The 20,584-nt window shown below is 46.5% G+C and overlaps 1 long non-coding RNA gene across 1 annotated transcript; it reads right to left on the bottom strand.

The window, feature by feature from the left end:
• Nucleotides 1-4,628: 4,628 nt before the first annotated feature.
• Nucleotides 4,629-9,882, bottom strand: LOC142831260 (uncharacterized). Its single transcript, XR_012906959.1, has 3 exons — nucleotides 8,947-9,882; nucleotides 8,232-8,353; nucleotides 4,629-5,835 (listed from the first exon to the last, which is right to left on the bottom strand). It is a non-coding gene; the product is annotated as an uncharacterized LOC142831260 (long non-coding RNA).
• Between the last annotated feature and the right edge of the window lie 10,702 nt (nucleotides 9,883-20,584).

Raw genomic sequence — 20,584 nt, 5'->3', positions numbered from 1 at the left:
CAGCAACTCGGCTCAAGAAGAGCATGTTAAGAATTCAGTTGTGTGGTTACAGTATTGAACACAAGTAGAAGGCTTTAACAAGGCCCCACTTAATTTTTTTCTCCATTTCATCTCTAGGTACAGGGTATTTTCTTTTCAAATATTGAGCCAAAGTCATCCATGTTGACATATTTTAATTCAATCAGTTGAGCCCCTTCAGAGTAAGTGTGGTGAGCAGAGACAATTTAGAGATTCAGCTACAATAGCAGAGCACAGAAACAGAATACTGTTTAATGCCATAACATTCTGATACCAGAATGGATATACATTCTGCCCCGTCTTCTCCCTAAAAAATACTGCTCCATAAGGTAGTTTATCCCTCCCGTGCACCATCTAGTGGTGCTTGAGAGAGATGCTAGTCTCAAGAGATCAGGAAGAAAGAAAGATGAAGTAGAAGAGGGAAGAATTAAAATATTCAAAAATTGATAGTCTCAAAAATCCTATTTATTGGGTGTTTAAGTAAAATATATATTGTTTAAAAATCAAGAGTTGTTTCCATGGTAACTTACTGAAAAAGTGGAAGAATTAGGGGAGGGAGAAGGAAGCATCTGCTGGAAGAGATGACAGAGACAGGAAAAGACTCAAAGTAGGGCCTAAACTTGCTGGCTATGTCTAGACTGGCATGATTTTCCACGGAAAAGTTTTCTGTTAAAAGCATTTGTGGAAAAGTGCGTCTAGTTTGGCACGGATGCTTTTCCACAAAAGCACTTTTTGCGGAAAAGCGTCCGTGCCAATCTAAACGCGCTTATTCGCAAAAAAGCCCCGATCGCCATTTTCGCCATCGGGGCTTTTTTGCACAAAACAAATCTGAGCTGTCTACACTGGCCCTTTTGCGCAAAAGCTTTGCGCAAAAGGACTTTTGCCCGAACGGGAGCAGCATAGTATTTCCGCAAGAAGCATTGATTTCAGACAGTAGGAAGTGAGTGATCTTGCGGAAATTCAGCGGCCAGTGTAGACAGCTGGCAAGTTTTTCCGCAAAAGCAGCTGCTTGCTAGTCTAGACACAGCCGCTGAGTTGCCAAACGCCTCTGAGATGCTGAACATACTCCAGATCACAACTTTGCAGCAGATTGCAGACAGCATGTAGTGCCTTGCAGCAGCGTAGCTGGAGATACTCAGAATTTGTAAACCCTTAGACACATTATTTCTAACCATGTAAGGGCACGTCTACACAGCAACATTATTTCAAAATAACACAGTCTGGAAGTTATTTCTACACAGAAATAGTTATGACTAAAGTAGTTATTACTACACAGCCAGCAGTTATTTCGAAATAATGTCAAAATGCTCATTGTTCGAGGAGTAAGGGATTTCAGAGGAAGAGGGCTCTATTTCGAAGTTAGTGCTGTGTAGACTCTTTCCATTTCAAAATAAGCAATGCATTTGATGTAGCTCAATTTGCGTAGCTTATTTCGAGGTACGCCCTGCTGTGTAGACGCACCCTAAGACTGGCCGTGACTCTGCTTCAAGGACCATAGCTGAAAAATACCAAATTCCGGTTTCTCAGCAGTTTATCCAGGCAGACACTCCATCCCTAGCAGGATGTGGCACCTGGGACAGCCCCCATCCACCCCAGACCTTGCCCCCACCCCTGCTCCTCGCCCACTCCACCCTGCCCCACTCCACCCCTTCCCTCAACTCCTGTCCCTGCCCCACCTCTTCTTGCTCCTACTCTGCCCTCTTCTACTCCCATTGCATCCCTTCCCCAAATGCCCCTTCTCCAAGCATCGTGACTCAGGAATTACTGGGGGGCAGCAGGGCCCCCCCTGCACTCATTGTGGCAATGGGAGCCGCAGGAAGTGGAGCGACCCAGTGGGAAATGGGCAGCAGTGCGGAACAGGCTGCTGGATCACGCTGCTTCCCACGGCTCCTGCTTCTGTGGTGAGTGCAGGGTGGCCCTGCTGCTAACTCCAGCACCCCTAGGTAATCCCTCACCTCAATGTGGGGAGCCATCCTGTCCATAGGATGGTTGCGACAGCCACCACAGGGGGCCCTAATGTGTGAGGTCTGAGGCGGCCACCCCAAACTGTCCTATGGACCAGACAGCTCTGAGGGCAAACTCCACCCAAACTGGTGGATATTCCGTTATTAGCTATATTGGTATATTAGATATACCAAGCCAGGAACAAACGTAAGGTTCTGTCTCACCATGTTGGTTAACAAGAGGTCAAAAATGCAGTGTCCTTATGCATTCCAGCCTTATTCACCACCAAGACCCTGGACTTTCTGATGAGTGATTGTTGAAAACCAGTTCATTCAAACAAAGGATTCTTCTGAGCTCAAGAGATCAACCACACAGCAAGGTCAATGTCTAATTCTCATTTCACTCAATAATCATGCTACCATCACTCCTTTAGTAACTAAAACCTACGGTTAATTAATAAGAGAAAAGAGGAGAGTTTAAATGGTTCATAGCTCCTATATATGCAACCAGAACAAGTCTTAGGGGCTCTGATTGTATATATTTGCTCAATAAATTTTCCCCGTTTTTTTTTGCTTGACACATTTTTGTCCGGTATTTTCTTTTAAAACCATCTAGCAACCCTCCGGGCGAGCCAGGTGGTTCCCCAGGGCCGCCAATTGGTTAGGACCGGCCCTGTATACAATCATTGCAAAGTTCTTATATCAGGTTTGTAGCAGTAATGAAATAAGTCGCTGGATTGTAGAGTCTCTGGTAACTTCCAAAAGATTGGAAGATCTTCTTTCTGTAGTATGCTCCTTTCAGTTATAAGTTCAGAGAATTAGAAGAGGGATCTTTTATACCCTTTGCCATGTGCCATGTGCTTGGAAAATGTGTGTTTCAGACAAAGCTCACAGCCGCAGCTGGTGGAAAGTTTAAACTTTAAGATGAAGTCCAAGGTCACATGACCATATCACATGCTTGGATGTCTCACAAGGGCTGCTATTACTCATATACCTGCTAAAGCATCCGCAGGAAAGGCTCCGTAGACAGGCTTGCTGAGCAGAATGAATTTTTTCAGTGGCCCTTTGTTAGAGTGAAATGTCCATAACAGGGCCATCAAGCTTGAATCATCCATTCACAAAGGCTACATCTACATTGCTGCAGAGTGTCCCAGAGAGGCATAAGGATCTTGCACAAAACAGGATTTTTGCACAAAAAAACCCCGTCCACACTGCTTGAAAATGGCTTGAATAAATTATTCAAATGAAGCATGACAATATGCTAATCTACACTTCATTTGCATAGGCACTTCTGGCAAAGCCGGCATTGTAGACATAGCCAAAGAGTTGCCTAGACTGGACTTAAACTCCCCTCGTGGATATTAACCCAGGAATATAATCACATGTATAAGATACAAGAACATGGACAATATTCATAACAGAAGTTACATACATATAAACATGATAGTCACATTGGCAAATCATAACTTTTCCACTGACACCGGCCAGGACATACTTGGCACAAATTTGTTGCAGTGGTAGAACACTGGTAGCAACTATGATAGAAAAGTTCTCTTTCAAGTCTAGTGGATGGCTATAGTTTGTGGACCCAGTGGCCGCAGCTCATGCCCAATATTATTCCTGTTGGTTTGCAAAGGAATTGCTGGACATGCCTCAGCGACACCCCTGTGGTCAGGCCAGTAATGGACACACATAGCCATTGCATGGTCTGTGAAACACACGAGGAAGAAGTCAATCCTTCCATTCTGTCTCTATTTCCCCCTCTTCCATTTCTGCTCTCTGTAGCCATCCTCAGTGCTCTCCCCTTCCCTAGACGCACCTCTCCCCTCCAGCTCTTTGTGGACATTTCTTCTGAAGCAATACAACATATGAAAATAACTGGGGGAACCCCAGGGCAGGAGTTAAAGGGTGCTTCAGTGTAGGGAATATTGCTGGAATGCCAGAGGGAGAGCCACGAAGACTGGAAGGCAAGGAGAGGAAGGGCTTCTTCCATTATGGCCAAATAATGGAGTTAGTAAACAGTCTGGACTCACTTGAAAGCCTCTGGTCTTTTCACACATTAGATCATTAGCCCAGGTGTCTGGTTTGCCTGGGCTTGCAGACTACCTACCGCCTCTGAGAAACTCCAAGGTTAGAATACGCTGATTGATGGTTTGCCTGAGTGTTGTGTAGAGAGGAGACCTTGACTTGGCTTGACTTGGAGTAGAGAGTACTCTAGGTCTCAGACACAATACAGTTTTAGGCTTGTGTATGATAGGACATTGGTCAAATTAGACCATGTCTCCACTTGGAGGAAGATTGATGCTGCGGCGGTCAATCTTCCAGCTTTCAATTTAGTGGGGTCTAGTAAAGACCCACCAAATCAAATGCTGAGGGCACCCCCGTCAGCACCAGTACTCCTACTTCTAGTGAGAAGTAAGGGATGTCGACGGGCGTGTTTCTCCATCAGCCTCCCGCTGTGAGTACTGTACCAAAGTTTGGTGTAAGGTACGTCAACTTCAGCTATGTTTTTTATGTAAGGTACAGCTGGAATTGTGTTCCTTAAGCCAGCCTTCCCCCTGTAGCATGGACCTGGCCTTACAAATTTAGGTTCTTGTCAGCCAATGGTCAGGGCAGTGTGTGTGTGTGTGTGTGTGTGTGTGTGTGTGTGTGTGTGTGTGTGTTACACCCGCGTCTTCAAGTGCTGGGACACAAGGTCCTGTCACAACGGGTGGCCTAGGGAAGGCTGAGAGATGCCCCTATGGATCTGTCCTCTGGAAGCGACACGATCCAAATGCCCAGCTCTGCCTGTGTCTGTCCCTTATGACCGGCTGGAGTTCTTTTAAATTGTGCTTGGTTCTCTTACAGCAACTGAAGGAGTCAGGTTAAAGCTTAACCAGTTACAGGTTTATTAAAGAAGCTTATAAATCATATGGGTACAATGGCTATTGCTCTATTTCTTAACTGCTAGCAAATATAGAACTTAAAAATGGTTACAAAGAAAATAAAGATAGAAAATAGAAATAATGGTACCAAGTGACAGCTTAATCTTTAAAGAGCTCTAAGTCTATGTGTACACTTAAGACAAAGGACACAGACAGGTACAATTTTTACCCCCTTCTGTGCCTCTCGACTCCAGCGTATCAGGCCAGGGCCGGTCCCTCAATTCCTAGGAAAGACGAATACGAGGTGGGCGTCCCCGTGGAACCTCGGGAGGCCAATCACCTAACTCAACCAGCAGATAGATGGTAGATTGACACTCAGAGTGAGTGTGCTGCTGGACCCATCTTTATACCCCTGGGGGCCCGTATTCTCTTTCTTATCTATGGTGCCAAATTGTGTTAGTCCGTCTTTGTGACGCCAGTTCTTACAAGGGAGTTTCAACTTAATTTACATTTGCAAGAGAGATAACTAAATTGTGAATACTGGACATTCTTTACTGGGCAGGAGATTTCTCCCCCCAGACGAGTGTGTTCGTATCAATATGGATTTCAGGCAAGGGCACGCCTCTGCAGCCTCTTGGTCAGCAATTGGCGTATCTCTGTTTACAGCCATCCAGGGACACAGCAGCCAGCATATCTGGGCCTCGTGTCGAGGCTTCAGAGACTATGCTGATTATAGTGCTTCTTCTCCGCCCTGCATTCTCCAGGCACCTCAGAGGGGCAAACAAGATGGATGTGACGGGGGTGGGAGGGGCCTGTCTGGCTACAGTTCTGATCTCGGGTTCCGAGTATCCATGCAAAGCTTCACTGACTTCACTAGGGTTGTGCCCACATAGAGTCAATGGCAGGATCAGGGCCCGAATTGTTACTGCAGTAAAATGTCTGTGCACTGGCAAAGAACCATTGATTTATTCCTCTGGCAACTCAAACCAATATACAATCTGGTTCAGCAGCTGTAAGGAAATAAATGGGTTTTTACAGAGGTTGGTCCAAGTACGAATGCTTTACTAATTTCCAGGAATTTCATTCCTACATTAAACTTTGCAAAGATTTAGAGAGTCCCATTTTTTTTAAATAGAAATCAGTCTAACCACTGAAGCGGCATATTAATGCATATTTTTGCAAAAGATACACTTTAGAGAAGACAGCATAGATGGCATTTTAAGGTGTTCTGTTATGGCCAGAACAACGACTGTTAAAGAGCACTTCTTTACCCAGCAGGCGTGATAAAGTTTGTGAAACCAGCAACCCAAAAGCACAAGAGAGTCCTGATCCATGACTAAAGGACCGAGCTGCTGCAAAAATACCAATTATTAAATAATAATTTTACTCTCTTCAGCTTTGGGGAGTCAGGGTGACGATTCTGATCTGCCCTCAGAATTACCCGCTAAGTTTCAACCACATCTTTTTTAAAAGGGGATCTCAGCAAAGGTGAGAAGAACCCAGCTTAATTTTCAGATCCCAGATTGACTTTTCTAGCCTGGCTGTTCAAAACATCAACCTTTTGATTGTAAGCTGAGTATGGGCGAAAGAAATATTATTGCTAGAGAATGAAAACAAGTAACCAGCTTCCTTCCTCCATTCCAACCCTTCCATATCTAAGGGATCACAGCCAGTCATCTGAGAACCCCCACAGGAGGGGAGATAAGGGATTGGGGGGCGTGGGAAGAGGCAGGAGAGAGAAAGGCAAGACGGTCAACTCCTTACACAGTCTATCTCCTGGTCTCTATATAGAGTACAGTAGGACTCTAGCTGTGATCTCTCCCTCTGGTCTCCTAACAATCCACATCTGGGAAAGATATTTTTGCCATCTTATGTACACTAGAGAAACTCTCAGGATGCCCCTATTTATACCAGGGCCAGGACTAATCCAGTTGGAGCATCAGGGACCTATAATCAGTTTCCGTATGTTGCCTCACTTATCCTGTACCAAGTGGATGTCACTACAACGGCAATCAGCCCACAATTTGCTTTCATCCCCACGCCTCCCGTCATATAGTTTAAAACAATAGCTGGGAAGCATTTACATGAATAGCTTTATTATTAAATTATTTATACAGCGCTACAGCTGGGCAAAGCCCTGGACAGGGATAAAAAAACTCAGTCCTCCATAGTACCGAGTGTCGTCAATTCCAGTGGGAACCGAAGGGCCACCACACCTCATAGGATCAGGAGATAATTATGTTAATTTATCCCTTTTTAGAAAACAGCTCCAGTGGGTTCAGTAATTTCCATTTGGAAATGGAAAATCACATCTAGATGCTGGGGTGACTGTGAATTAAAAGCACCAAAGAGATAGATAAATGCTGTTCCTGTTATTCAGACATGTGAATGCTTCCTAAATTGTGGCAATATATATACCACCATCACTGTTAACCAATGCTATCGCCCGTTCCTGGAAAGCTTGTTAACTTGGCTCTGAGTCACATTAGAGCAATTTGTAATTACCACAGACTAGCTTGAAACCACTCAGAGTCATAGACCTCAAAGAGGCTGCTGTTCTTGGCAGGCTTAGGCTAATATAATTCCTTGGCTATTGCTCATGTACAGTCTTTGCATGGCTAAAGAGGTAAAGGACTTCCAAGGCCCCTTCAGAGACGTGAATTCAAATGTGCTGAGCATTATCCAGAGTGCCAGGGAAAAGCATAGTTGAGATTGCCTAGAATTAGAAGGGACCATTGAGTCCAGTCTCCTGCCTTCACAGCAAGACCAAGTACCATACCTGACAAATTTTTGCCCCAAATGGCCTCTGCAAGGATTGAACTCACAACCCTGGGTTTAGCAGGCCAATGCTCAAACCACTGAGCTATCCCTCCTGATGGCAGGAAAGGTTTCACACAGCTCTATTTTTTATTCCTACACGTAAGCAAAAAGGTTCCAAATGTCACAGGATTCATCAATGTCTCAGGAAGAGACGTGTTGCTATCTGCTTAGTCTGGGCCCATGGAGTTGGTGGGTCTCTGTTTAAATTCTGCAGGCAAGGGTCAACATCACAAACTCACCACAGTGAATGAAAACTACTTAGCTCCTTAATAGATGTCTTAGTACAGACACCAAGGAAGAGATGGGTTATGGAGAGTGGACTGATTCTGTGGTATTTCTATGGCCTTACAATCCGTGGTGTATTTATTCTCACATCATCCCTGGGAATGCAAACTTTGGAACTGTAACTATATGCAAAACTCAGCTCTGGCCTCTACCCTTTGCATTCTAAGTCAAGAGGCTGCATAGATGGCAGAACTGGCAAGAAGAGAAGATACTAGCAGACTTTTCTGTGTTGCTCAGTTGGTGAGGAATCTGCTTTTGATAGCTGCCATGTACAAACAACAATCTAGATTGCATTCCTCACCCCAGAGCAGAGGTCAGAAGCTTGGAACTCAGTTTCTTCCTTCCTCTGGCACTGGTGTTGCGTGAGACAAGCTCTCTCCTTTTACAAATGAAATCAGACTTCACCCATGAAGGCACCAGAGCCTGAGAAGAGAAACACTACCCGCAAATTAGCTGTGGCTACTCAACATTTTCCTCACTCACGTGGTACAGAGCTTGACCATGAAACGAACAAGCTAAAGAAAAAAAGTTGCTTCTTAAACAAAAAACTAGCATTAAGAAAGACAGGCAAGGCTTGTAGGTCAGCTCCACTGAACTATAATAATTAACCACATTAACATACAACATAGCGTGTTTGTATCGTATTTAAAAATCTTTAGTTTCTTTGCCGAAGCAGCAGAAGTTAAGGATTTCTGATGAGCTAAGTTTTTCCTTAAACCATTACAAGAGAATTATTTCTCGCCAGAATCTGTTTTATTTCCATTAAGACTTACACAGAGGACAATTTTCTTTCCTATCTTGTATCTTTGAATATGCTGCAGGGGTTTTGTCTACTAAGCCAATTCAGTCATGATATGCAAATTTTTGCAAAAATGTCATCTTTCCCTTGTCCTCTTGTGCTAAGCTATTCATCAATATGACAGTTATATTATTTGCACTATCCAATAAAATGAACAACATTTATATAGGAATGGGGGGTGACAAGCCATGCTTTCTAAACTTTAGCAATCATTTACCTTAGTAGAGGTGGCTGTTTTTACTTCCGTCCTTCACATTCTGCACCTGAATCGGTGGAAGGAAATCTTCAAGGTCAGTTTTCTCAGCATAAATCTACACAAACATAGAATGTACCCCAAATCCAGTTAGATGGCCATATTTGGCATGCAGATGCTGTCATGATTATGAGGGTTAGCCAGCAGCCTGGGGATTAAGGAGTTAACTGCACCTAGCCAGGTGGAGTGACCAGTAGGAATGTAGGTGGGACTTTCAAACTGGGACAAAGAAATTTGGGTTTTTTCCTTTCTCCTTTTGTCTCTCTGGGTGCTCTCTGCAGCTACAGAGAGGGACAAGCATGTCTCTCTCTCTCCAAGACACCATTCTTCATTTTCTGTAAGTAGGGTAAAGTTTAGGTAGTTTCGTTAGGATTTATTGTTTTAAGGGTTGGGTATGGGATCTGAGATCTGGCACGGCTTAAGAGATGTGTGGCCTTTCTTTTTAACTAAGTTTTAGCCAATGGTGTAATTCCTCCATGAGTATATTTTGTTACCTTTCCATCTGATCCTTATGCTTGCAACAGGAATATTGTTGTAATAATAAAAGTTTTCTCTTTTCTTTTTATTAACCTGGCATTGGTTACTTGTGTGTCCTGATTTTTATAATAGGGGTGAGATTTCCCAAATGATCTTTTCCCTAATCTCGTTATTAATATTTGGATGGTGGCAGCGGAAGTTTTATTCCCAAAATCTAGGATTTTAAGATTTTGGGGGAAGTTTTATACCAAAGCCTGGTAGATAAGGCTTTGGGGTACACGTGCTGGCCCCCACTTCTGCATTTATCATGCCAGAGTGGGGAAGGAGCCATGACAGATGCTTACACCCAACTCACTATGGCAACGTTCTGAAGTTCTCCATCATTGTAAATGAGGGTGCGGTGTAATGTTTATTCTCAGGGAAATCTTTCTTTAACCTCAAGTATCAGAGGGGTAGTCGTGTTAGTCTGAATCTGCAAGAACAATGAGACGTCCTGTGGCACCTTCTAGACTAACAATTTATTGGAGCATAAGCTTTCATGGGCAAAGACCCACTGCATCACATGCATCTGACGAAGTGGATCTTTGACCATGAAAGCTTCTGCGCCAATACATCTGTTAGTCTATAAGGTGCCACAGGACGTCTCGTTGTTTCTTTAGCCTATTTTCCAATTAGTCACAGGGGCAATATCATTTGTCAAAAGCCAGCAGGGGAATTGCTGGCTTATCCCAGATTAGATTCCAGAAACCTTGGACTCAATTTTTGGTTTTTCGCCAAAGTACAGAACTTTGTTTCGACCCCACAAGTGCCACTGACAGCATGGTGAAGTTGTGTCAGGAGGGCACTAGGACAAGGGACAGTGCTTCAATGGAAGGTGAAGGACAGATGTGCTGTCTACTCCGTTGGTTTTCAGCCTTTCCGAGGGGGTGATCCCTTATTCGAAAGTTTTAAAACGAGTATTTGTAGCCTCCTGACCTTTACTATAAGGCTTTGTCTGCACTGCAGGGTTTTTGCACAAGAAGCTTTTTGTGGAAGAGATCTTCTGCAAAAACCGCTTGTGCAAAAGTGCATCCACACCTCAAAAGTGCATCGCAAAAGTGATGTGCTTTTGTGCAAGAGAAAGTCCCCACTGCAGGGACACTCTTGCGCAATAAAGTTCTGATTGCCGCCAGTCACAGAATGGCCATCTGAGCACCTGTGCTTTTTCTCATAGGTTCTTTTTGCGCAAGAAACCCTTGTTGAGCATCCACACACAACTTTTTGTGCAGGAACTCTTGTGCAAAAAGGAGTTATTCCTTGTAGGAAAAGGTCTACCTACACCACAAAAAGCCCTCTGTTCTGCCATTCTACTGTAAATTTTCTTGCACAAAAACGCACTTGAGATGTGGACACTCCGCGGGTTTTTGCACAAAAACGGCTGGTTTTAGTGTAGACATAGCCTAAGAGTAAAAATAAAAGTGTCAGTGCTATCGCTCTATAGTTTGAGGGGGATTCAATTGATTGACAGAGAATATTGGACCTTACAGGGTAAGGTCGGGCAGGGAAAGGGGGAACAAGAGTTTTTTGATTTAAATTGTAATACATTTTTCAGTACTTTATGACTCCTCCTTCAGCTGGGTGTCGTGACCCAGTAGTTAAGAAATCACTAGTCTAATCCACCTCTCAGGCACCCTACTCCTTCCTCCGGCCTAGCGCCCCTGCAAGATTTTTAAAGCAATGGCCCCTCACATGCCCTGAGCAATTTAAGCATTGTCACCTCTCTGAAACCGGTCTCAAAATAATTAGCCATGTCCTCGCTTTGTAAAAGTATATTCCACATTCCCCCTGTGATGGGGATTGTTCTAGTTTTTAGTGAAAATATTTGGGAGTATAAACCAAATACGTGGCCAGAAAGGCTGGCTTCCCCCAGGATGTCCTAAGCAGGGCGATCACTTGTTTCAAGTTAGACCGGGGTCTGTGAATTGTGTGTTAAGCACACTGGCTGTGTCTAGACTGGCAAGTTTTTCCGCAAAATCATCTGCTTTTGCGGAAAAACTTGCCATCTGTCTACACTGGCCATTTGAATTTCCGCAAGAACACTGACAATCTCATGTAAGATCGTCAGTGTTCTTGCGGATATACTGTGCTGCACCCGTTCGGGCAAAAGCCCTCTTGTGCAAATCATTTGCTCAAGAGGGCCAGTGTAAACAGCACAGTACTGTTTTCCGCAAAAAAAGCCCCGATTGCGAAAATGGCGATCGGGGCTTTTTTGCGGAAAACCGCGTCTAGATTGGCCACGGAAGCTTTTCTGCAAAAAGTGCTTTTGCGGAAAAGCATCCTGCCAATCTAGATGTGCTTTTCCGAAAATGCTTTTAACGGAAAACTTCCGTTAAAAGCATTTTCGAAAAATCATGCCAGTGTAGACGTAGCCAAAGTGTATAGGACACCAGTCGCCTAAGGCCCCATGACTGATGCTTCTGTTTAGCCTACTGTTGCCAGTGAGACGGCACTCATTTCCTAAGCATGCCATATGCACGCTTCATTACATCTGTGTCTTCTGGGGAGAGATTTCTCTCACCATCCTTCCTCTTTCCTTGCTCCTGGTGAACCCACTGTGAGCTTTGCTATTGCCTTAAATGGGAGCAGAATGGGCCTTTTAATAGGGGGACAATAATTAAAGACGTGACCCTCGCCCCATCTAAAGCTGGAGAAAAGAGATCCTTTTCTTGAAAGGATTTCCCTTACATTGAATAGGTCATATTGAGGAACCATGGAATGACCACTCCCGGTAGCCCTGGATGTCGTGAATAATGCAGACAGGATCCAATTCCGCACAGTGCTTGTCAGAGGAAACATTCCGGTGAAGAGAGCAGGGTTGGAGGCAGAACTGTTACCCTGAGGGCAGCTTCGAAGGGAAATGAAAATAAAGAAGCAGAGACCAGCAGTCCAGGAAAATGTATTAGCCAAATGGCTGAGTTCATCTTGACCTGATCACAAAATCTACTCACTAGTTCTAAAACAGCTATCAAGCCCAGCCCATAGATGTGACTAACTCATGGGTTAGTTCAACAGAAACATTTCTAGCACTCCCTGGCTGCAAGACTAGCCTTTCACATGCATCTGACAAAGTGGGTCTTTGCCCATGAAAGCTTATGCTCCTACACTTCAGTTAGTCTATAAGGTGCCACGGGACTCCTCGCCGCTTTTGCAGATTCAGACTAACACGACTACCCCTCTGATACTTTCCCAGAAATGAGAACATACAGTGTTGGCACGAGGAACAATGTTCTCTCTAATCTTTTCCATTCATGCATGGATTTTTTTTTCTATTTGTGTGTGGAATAAATTTTATGTGCACCAACGCAGGTGCAAATGTGCACCACCAATAGAAACACAAAACCTAGGTGAGGGTGCTCTGCTAATTTGATGGGCAGCATTTGAATTGCTCCTGAATGGCCACACAAGCACCCAGCTTCTAGGGAATGCACCGTTCTTTGCTTTATTAGGAGGGAAGATTAGCTTCCAATCGTGATTTGATATGCGCAGACATTGACACTAACCATTCCTGAATAAGAGACATGCAGCAAAGGGTCCTGGGCAAAAGCTATTAATCCAGTAATTTAAAAGGACATTATAGGAAAGCAACGCGAGTGCAGGCAAACACTCGGCAGCTTCAGCAAAGCTGGGACAACGGGGCTCAGTTCAGATTCTGTTTGTCCTTTGTTTTGCATTAGAAACGTAGGTACCCTGAAATGTCTGCTCTGCCAGAAAGGGAGCCAAGTTCCACCGACGGGACCTTTCTAGACTAAATCCTTTCAGAAACCCAGGATGCCTCCCCATGCTCCCCAGAACCTCACATCTGTATGGAACTGCGCTCTCTCATAGAGATGCTCTCCCCATTCAAGAGGGGTTCCTGGGGCAGTGGGAACAACAGGCCTGACAAAAGGCCCCAAAGTCCTTCCAGAGAGAATTCAGCCCAGCTGCACAAGAAGTCATCATGACCAGCTCCATTCTGGCGCTGGGCACCGCCTGTCCTTTCTGGGCGGTAGGAGAGAAGAGAACACGCCTGAGAATTAACAATAGCATCAGCTCATCCTCCACAAGGAACCCTCCTAACTACCCCAAACTGCACAGCAGTCCAGCCTGCACTAGAAAAGCCACCACACTGTGCTTTCCGCCGTACAAGTCACTGTGCTATGTCCAACCTTTCCTGAGCATCTTAACCAAGAAAATTGCGGGCACAAAAAACCCAGTCTCCAGTCAGCCTTCAGGCCAGGACGTGGTACAGACACAGTCCTTGTTGCTTAGGTGAATGACAACCACTTGTCTGTAGGCAAGAAAAAGCCACACACGATTTCATGGGAGGTTGCTGCACTGTGTGGCAGCTGATCTCCAAAGACTCCTGCCCACCACCGAGAGAGCAGAAGTGCCTGGAAACACCCTGAACTAGCATGATGGGCCCTCTGCTTCCAGAGGCCTGGCCTGCACCGTTCCACAAGGCTTAGCCAGCGGGGTAGCTGGTGGCTGTATGATCAATGTGCTGATCAGACACAGCTCTACCCTGCAGTCGTGTCAGACATAAATAGCCCCCGTGCCCGGCTTCCCTCTTGCCTACTGGAGAGGACTCCCTGGAGCTGGCTGGCGCTACCTCCCGGCGATGTGGAAAGGATGCTGGGAGGAAGAAATCGTTGGTTCCGCCTCACGCTCACCATCCTGAAAAGCAGCTCTTACGGTTCACTCAGTTCCGAGCCTCGGGGTCTCATAGACTCATAGACTTTAAGGTCAGAAGGGACCATTATGATCATCTAGTCTGACCCCCTGCACAGTGCAGGCCACAGAATCTCGCCCACCCCTCTTAGAATAATCCTCTCACCTATGTCTCAGATATTGAAGCCTTCAAATACTTTGAAGGCCCCAACACGCAGAGAGTCCTTCAGCTGTGATCTGTGCCCAATGCTACAGAGGAAGGCGAAAAACCTCCAGGGCCTCTGCCAATCTACCCTGGAGGAAAATTCCTTCCTGACCCCAAATATGGCGATCAGCTAAACCCTGAGCATGTGGGCAAGACTCACCAGCCAGACACCCAGAAAGTTCCCTATAGCAACTCCTATCATCCCTCCATTGACCTATTTCCAACTGATAATGAATGGTCAATTAGTTACCACGATCATGTTATTTCATCCAACCATCCCCTTATCAAAGAATCATAGAACTGGAAGAGACCTCAGAAGGTCGTCAAGTCCAGCCCCCCGCTCTAGGCAGGACCAATCCCATCTAAATCAACCCGGCCAGGGCTTTGTCAAGCCGAGACTTAAACACCTCTAGGGATGGAGACTCCACTACTTCCCTAGGTAACCCATTCCAATGCTTCACTACCCTCCTAGTAAAATAGTTTTTCCTAATATCCAATCTGGACCTCTCCCACCACATCTTGAGACGGGGTTTCGCCCGATCTCCACGACTTTTCAAAGATAATGGCCAAAGGCTCTTCAATGACATTTGCCAACTCCCTCAGTACCCTCGGGTGCATTAAGTCTGGACCCATGGATTTGTGTACGTTTAGCTTTTCTAAATAGTTCCTAACCTGTTCTTTACCCACCAAGGGCTGTCCATCTTCTTCTCGTCTTGCGTCACTTAGCACAGAAGTCCAGGAGCCGACCTTGTCCGTGAATACAGAGGCAAAGAAAGCATTGAGTACTTCAGTCCTTTTGTCTCCTCAGTCCTACGGGATCTCCAGGTGGCCACGATTAGGAAAAATCACTCACTCGCATGGGCAGCTGGGCAGGAGAGAGCATCCCAACTTCTCAGACACGGAGCGGCACATTTGTGACTTCTAGGCGTGAGCACGGCAACGCTCATCGAACTAAATTCCACCGCCCCTCCCCCGACGCCAGCTGCTGCACCCCGTCCGCTGAGCCACGCAGGTCGCTGCACACACGCATCCCTGGTGCTGCCCCAGCGCCCCTTTGCACCCCACGCCCAGCGCTATCACTATGAACACGGGCGGTGGGTGAAGGGAGGGCTGGGGGAGGGAAGCCCCTAGCCCCAACCCTAGGCCTGCCCCTTCTACCGAGGCTCGGCTCCCCATGGGAGCCAAGCTGCCTCCCCACCTCCCCCCAGCCACAAGGAGGTGCCCCCCACCAGAGCACGGGGAGGGTAGGCGGCACATGGCCTCAGCCTCCCGGGCCCTGGAGTGTGGAGGGTGGGTGCTGAGGAGCAGCCACACTCTGCCCCTAAGCATTCTGGGGTGGTGGTGGAGTGGGGGTAGGGCCAGGCTGGTGGTTTGGAAGGCAATGCCTTTCCTTGCCTAACATACCAGCCAGCCATGTTTATGAACCTCATTTAGAGCTGGGTGAAGCTGTCTGGGCAAAAATGAAAAATGCAAAGTGTGAGTCAAACATTTCAGGAATTCAGTGAAACTTTTCTGGAAAAGAAAAATCAAACATCCTGGCTGCGTCTAGACTGGCAAGTTTTTCCGCAAAATCAGCTGCTTTTGCAGAAAAACTTGCCAGCTGTCTACACTGGCCGCTTGAATTTCCGCAAGAACACTGATGATCTCATGTAAGAAATCAGTGCTTCTTGCGGAAATGCTATGCTGCTCCCATTCGGGCAAAAGCCCTCTTGCGGAAATGCTTTTGCGCAAGAGGGCCAGAGTAGACAGCGCAGTATTGTTTTGTGCAAAAAAGCCCCGATTGCGAAAATGGCGATCGGGGCTTTCTTGTGTAAAACCGCGTCTAGATTGGCACGGACGCTTTTCCACAAAAAGTGCTTTTGCGGAAAAGCGTCCGTGCCAATCTAGACGCTCTTTTCCGCAAATGCTTTTAAGGGAAAATTTTTCTGTTTAAAGCATTTGCGGAAAATCATGCCAGCCTAGACGTAGCCACTTAGTTTAGACATTTTTTAAATGAAATGTTTTCGTTTTTCAATTTCAAAAAGATTATTAAAAAAGATGAAAAAAACACAAACAAACAAATCAGCAAGCAAGCATGCAAACAAGCTTCATTTTGAACAAGGCTGAACCTGAAACATTCTTTCTGATTTGCCAGTTCAGCCTCTGAATTGAAAACAAATCTGGTATTTGCACAGCTCTAATGTAAAGTCTCTGGAAACAGTTTAGTTGGGACTGTTGGGAAATTGCTAAACAGTATGTTTTTTTTTAAAGTGTGAGTGAACTAGTGTGTGGGGGGAAATGATTTAGTACTATCTCTGGGAAGGGGATTCATGGTATATAAAATTTAGGGGCAAATTTCATAAAGTGATCATAAAACGTCACCTGCCAAGGGTCTCCTGTTCCTATGGAAGTTTGTCACCAAATTCCCGTTGACTTTCATTAAAGCGGATGGAAGTTTGGCTGTTGATTTCAGTGGAGCAGGAGTAAGCCACTGAGGGTGGAGAACAGATTTGTAGGTTTTCATATACCAGTGGCTACTCAGTTGTGAACCCTGCCCATCCCCTTGCGCGTGCCACGTACGCTGTGCGCTTGAGCGGCCGCTTAGGAGGGATTCAGAGCCGGCCCAGCTGATTAGCCGTGCGCCCACACCTACAGGTGGTGCACATTCACACATGCCTCGGTGCACACACAATAATTATGCTGCACCTGGATGGAAAAGATTAGTGGGAACATTGATCTGCTCTGTTTCCATAAAAGATGGAGTGTGGGGCACAGACCCTAGCTCGGAATGGGCAGCATCACCCCAGCTGCATTGTTCATCTTTCTCCCTTCACCCCAAAGAGCCCACGGATGGTGCGAGGAGGGGGAAAAGGCTGCTCCCTGTGACCTCATCGCCTGCAAACCAGACTCCGGGGCTTTACCTCCTCCATCCTATCTGTGAAAACGACCTGGAGGAAATGCAGTGAGTTACAGCTCCCTTCCAGCCCCATTCGGGGGAGGGGAGAACCCACGCATGAGGCAAGATGGCCCAAGAGATTGAAATACAGGATTGGACTGAGCTCACATCTCATCAAGATGTGAGAGAAGAGTTTTAAGGGACGGCTCTTTTCTGCTCCTTCCACCCTGCCAGCTCCGCTCCCGGCTTTATATGGCGGCGCGGTTTGCAAAGGCCTCTAGATGGTGCTGCTTAGCAGGAAATGATTGTCACTTGCTACAGACACAGTGTTTCCAGGCCCTGACTCAGGAGAAACCACAGGCCAGGGGCCCAGCCTGGCTGTGCCTGGAGGGGGGGATGAGCTGAAACTAGAAAGCCCTCCAAAGGCCGCCCAGTCATCCCCCACCTCTAGTTCATTTCGCTGTCCAGAGCAATCAGATTTTGTTTGTGTCAGAGGGCGTCTGGCAACGAAACTCTGTGGCCGTTCATTCAGGCTGCACTAACGTAAAGAGAGAGGGAATTGGGACCGTGTGTCACTGAAGACATTTAAACTCTTTGGCTACATCTACACTGGCATGATTTCCCGGAAATGCTTTTAACGGAAAAGGTTTTCCGTTAAAAGTATTTCCGGATAAGCACGTCTAGATTAGCAGGATGCTTTTCCGGAAAAGCACTTTTTCCGGAAAAGCGTCCGTGGCCAATCTAGACGCGCTTTTCCGCAAAAAAGCCCCAATCGTCATTTTCGCAATGGGGGCTTTTTTGCAGAAGACACTACTGTGCTGTCTACACTGGTCCTTTTCTGGAACAGTTTTCCGGAAAAAGACTTGCCTGAACGGGAGCAGCATAGTTTTTCCGGAAAAGCACTGATGATTTTACATTAGATCGTCAGTGCTTTTCCTGAAATTCAAGTGGCCAGTGTAGACAGCTGGCAAGTTTTTCCGGAAAAGCGGCTGATTTTCCGGAATAACTTGCCAGTGTAGACACAGCCTTTGTTTCCGGGGAAGATGTGAGAGTGGGCAGCATGAAGACAGTCTGGTCCCCAGCATGTTTTCATCGCTGACTCTCCTAGTGCTAGTCATATATTTGAGGCTCTTCCCCTCCGAGCAGTGGGTTTTCTTAAACTAGATTGTGAATAAGGTTGATTGTTATCCGTGTGAGGGAACTGTGCTCTGGAAAATGCCTGCTTATGACACAAGGTTCAAAATCTTCTCCCTGCTCAAACAACCGTGGGCGGTTCCCATACAAGGAGTTTGCTGGACAGTCGGCATGCAGCCCTCATCTAGGGACTTGTACTGAGTTGTAAGCCCCAACAAGGGTGTAGGCAGCTAGTAGGGTTGCCAACCCTCCCCGTTTCCCTGAGAGTCTCCCAGAACCGAGCTCGATTTCCCAGAAGCTCCTGAAGCCAAACTGGGAGATCGGTCACTAAAAGACCTGTTGGCCAGCAGGGCTTTCTGGCCCCACACCAATCCCAGAAGCGGCCTGCTCTGAGGTGGAGCAGGAAGCCCGTGTGCACTGCCCACACCCTGAGCGACAGCTCCACAGCTCCCATTGGCTGGGAACCGCATCCAATCAGAGCTGCAGGGGCAGTGCTTGCAGGCAACAGCAGTGCGCAGAGCCACTTAGCCCCCCATTCCTAGGAAGCCACGGAGATGTGCTGGCCATTTCTGAGAGCAGGGCAGGCAGGGAGCCTGTCTTAGCCCCGCTGCGCCACTGACCGGGAGCTGCCCAACTTAAGTGCCACTCAGTCAGAACCTGCAGCCTTCCATTCTCCTGCAATCCAAATCCCTCCTTCCCCCCCAAACTGCTGCCCCAGGCCAGAGCCCCTTCCCACATCCACAGCCTGGATCCCAACCCCCTGCCCCTGCCCTGAACCTCCTGTTGCAACCAAACTCCTTCCCAGAGCCCGTACCCCCTCCTGCACCCTAACTCCCTGCCTCAATCCAAAGCCCCTGTCCACATTCCAAACCCCTCGACCCCAGCTCAGAGCCTACACCCTCTACCACATCCCGACCCTCTGCCCATCCCAGTGAAAGTGAGTGCGGCGGGAGAGGAGGCGGAAGCAAATGACAGAGGAAGGGGGGATGAAGCCATGGAGAAGAGGCAGGGTGAGGTGGGGCCTTAGGGAAGGGATGAGGCAAAAGGGCAAAGCAAGGGTGTTTGGGTTTGTGCAATTAGACAGCTGGCAATCCCAACAGCTAGAGAGTGGGTGTTCACAGCCTGTGACTTCACCCTTAGCACTTTTCTAGATTTCCTGCTAGATCTCTTCAAATTATTCAATTGCGTAAAAAGGAAACAACATTCCACATTCTTGGAGGGAGGACATTAAGAGACTCACCAAAAGGACCATAGAGTCGCCCAGCCTAGAGAACAAGCCGATTTGGACGTTTCAGATTGGATGCTTTTTTGGGTAGAAATGCTGCAGCTATTTGTGGTTTACACAGTCAAGAAGTTTGGAGTTTGTAAAGCAGCTAGGAATTGTCACTGCAAAGTGCCGAGTCTCACAAAAGGATGCACGGAACATTTTCCTCCTTGGTTCTAACAGATTTGGTTTTTAAAAAAACACCCGTCTATGTCTCTATGGAAGCCTGCACAAACAATAAACAAAACCAATGTGCAGAACACAGATTTTTGAAGGAGATTAACTTTTCTTCTAGAGAAGGTGAGTATAGCCCTGATGCAGCAAGGTATTTAAACATGCATGTGACTTAAACATGTAAGCAGCCCCCCCCATCGACTTCAGTGGGATAAAATCAGTGGGTCTCAAATTGTGGGTATCGATCCCTAAGTGGATCACAATCCTTTTTTAATGGGGTCATCGGAGCTGGTTTAGACCAGATGCCAGAAACGGATGCTTACACCTGAGCCCCATAGCCCAGGGCCAAAGCCAGAGGTTGGTGGCGTATGAGCTTTGGCTGTACCAATTCCTACCAGCCCCAGGCATTGGGGCTCTGGTGGGCTCAGACATTAATCCCCCTGCTCCTTTCTGGAGTCATGTGGCAATTTTTGTTTCAGAAGGATTGGCAGTGCAATGAAATTGGAGAACCCCCGAGCAAGACACATTCTTGTGCTTCCTCCCACTGAAGTCAATCGGATTGCTTACATTTTTGGACTTCAGTGTGTAGCTGTGCTAATTTTTGACCAAAACATCTTTCCTACAGAAAAACAGATTCAGTAAACACTGAAATGTGTCCTGAATGCATGTTGATTGTGCCAAATTGTTTTAGGGGAAAATAGTTTTAAAACGATCTGGAAAAATCTCAACTAATATTTCAGTTTGAGTAGCCTTTGTTTTTGGCTTGCCTTTTATTTTATTCATAAAA

This window comes from Pelodiscus sinensis, chromosome 13, assembly GCF_049634645.1.
Source record: "Pelodiscus sinensis isolate JC-2024 chromosome 13, ASM4963464v1, whole genome shotgun sequence".
In the NCBI taxonomy this organism is placed as follows: Eukaryota; Metazoa; Chordata; order Testudines; family Trionychidae; genus Pelodiscus; species Pelodiscus sinensis.
The sequence above is the reverse complement of the archived record's forward strand: the minus strand, read 5'-3'. Positions and strand labels throughout refer to the sequence as shown.